Source organism: Magnolia sinica, chromosome 9, assembly GCF_029962835.1.
Source record: "Magnolia sinica isolate HGM2019 chromosome 9, MsV1, whole genome shotgun sequence".
In the NCBI taxonomy this organism is placed as follows: Eukaryota; Viridiplantae; Streptophyta; class Magnoliopsida; order Magnoliales; family Magnoliaceae; genus Magnolia; species Magnolia sinica.
In genome coordinates this window covers 58,122,580-58,124,128 of record NC_080581.1, presented here as the reverse complement: position 1 = coordinate 58,124,128, position 1,549 = coordinate 58,122,580, and the positions used below count along the sequence as shown (strand labels likewise).

At 36.3% G+C, this 1,549-nt stretch overlaps 1 non-coding gene across 1 annotated transcript; it reads left to right on the top strand.

The window, feature by feature from the left end:
- The first annotated feature begins 342 nt into the window (after nt 1-342).
- On the top strand, nt 343-449 carry LOC131257199 (small nucleolar RNA R71). Its single transcript, XR_009177212.1, has one exon. It is a non-coding gene; the product is annotated as a small nucleolar RNA R71 (small nucleolar RNA).
- The last annotated feature ends 1,100 nt before the right edge of the window (nt 450-1,549 follow it).

Here is a 1,549-nt window from a genome sequence, read left to right as displayed (position 1 = left end):
ATGTTGTAAGCACAGATACCATAAACAACTTCCTTAGCCTTATCCTTCTTAAGTTCCATGGCCTCGACCTTCCTTGCGAGACTAGCCACTTTAGCATTTATATTATCATCCTCTTTCAGCAAGTATATCCAACCTCTCTCCCTTGCTTGAGTAAGCTTAGATGTGGTGCTAGATTTCGGGGAGATGTCCCATGATTATGTGGTTTCAGCAAGTTTGTCAAAGTAATCCCACACCTCATCGACATTTTTATTCATGAACTCCCCATTGCACATCATCTCGATGAATTGGCGCATGGAAGATGTCAGTCCATCATGGAAGAAAGTTGTTATGCGCCACATTTCAAAACCGTGTTGTGGGCATGAACTGACAAGATCCTTGAATTGCTCCCAACATTGGAAGAATGTTTCATCTTCCTTTTGGGCAAAGTTCATGATCGACTTCCTGATGGTGTTCCTCTTATGGTGTGAAAAGAATTTTTTTAGGAACTCCTTCATCATGTCATTCAAGGTGCCAATAGATTATAGACATAATGAGTGTAACCATGTCGTAGATTTTTCCTTTAAGGAGAAAAGAAAGAGTTTCAGCCTGACCGTGTCCTCAGGCACATTAGGAAAGTATATAGCAACTATAACCTCATCAAACTATTATAAGTGTAGGTATGGACTTTCATATTCGAGTTCAAGGAACTTTGGAAGGAGTTAGATCACTCTAAGTTTGATATCCATATTTCCTGTGTTTCCTAGAAAAACCATACAAGAAGGGGTGCTCACCCCTGCCGATTGTAAATAATCTCATAAAGTACAAGGCGGGGTGCTTGATGAACCTCATTCTCATCCTAGACTTCCTCAACTCGAGGTTAAGCTTGTCTTCTCGGTTGATTGGTTGGTTAATTTATAGCCATAAATTCAATTAACTCTGTGGATCTCGAGTGGTATCTAATTCTATGATGGATAGATAACCCCTCAACTAATCCTTCTTCACTCAAAAAGACGTCGAGTTTTGTCACGGACCCACTTGGGCATAAAACACTCTCAGCCCTCAATTTCAGATTCCAATATAAACCTAAAAGAAAGAAGAAGGAAATAGAGATATAGAAATAGAAAGAGAGAGAATTAGAAAGAAGTTACCAAATTAGAAGGTTCTATGTTAGGATCCTGCAAAAGAAAAAGAAAAATGATTTAGTTTCTAAAAAGGAAATAAGGAAAGCAACCTAGTTTTAAAAAAATGAAAAAGGAAAGTTTCTAAAAACAAAAAATAGAAAGTTTCTAAAAAATTTAGTTTCTAAAAAAAATAAAGTAGGAAAGTTTCTATTCTAGAATTAGAAAGTAGATCTAAAAACAGAAAAGGCAAGTTTCTAAACCTAGAAATAGAAAGTAAAGTTAGTTTCTAAAATAACTCAGAAAAATCCTAATCCTAAAAATAGAAAATAGAAAAACTATAATCTTAACCTAATTCCAAAACTAGTCAATCTCGGAAAAATGCAACCATTTATACTCGGCAACGATGCCAAAAACTTGTTCACAACCCCAAGTGTAGGGTCGCGATGTAG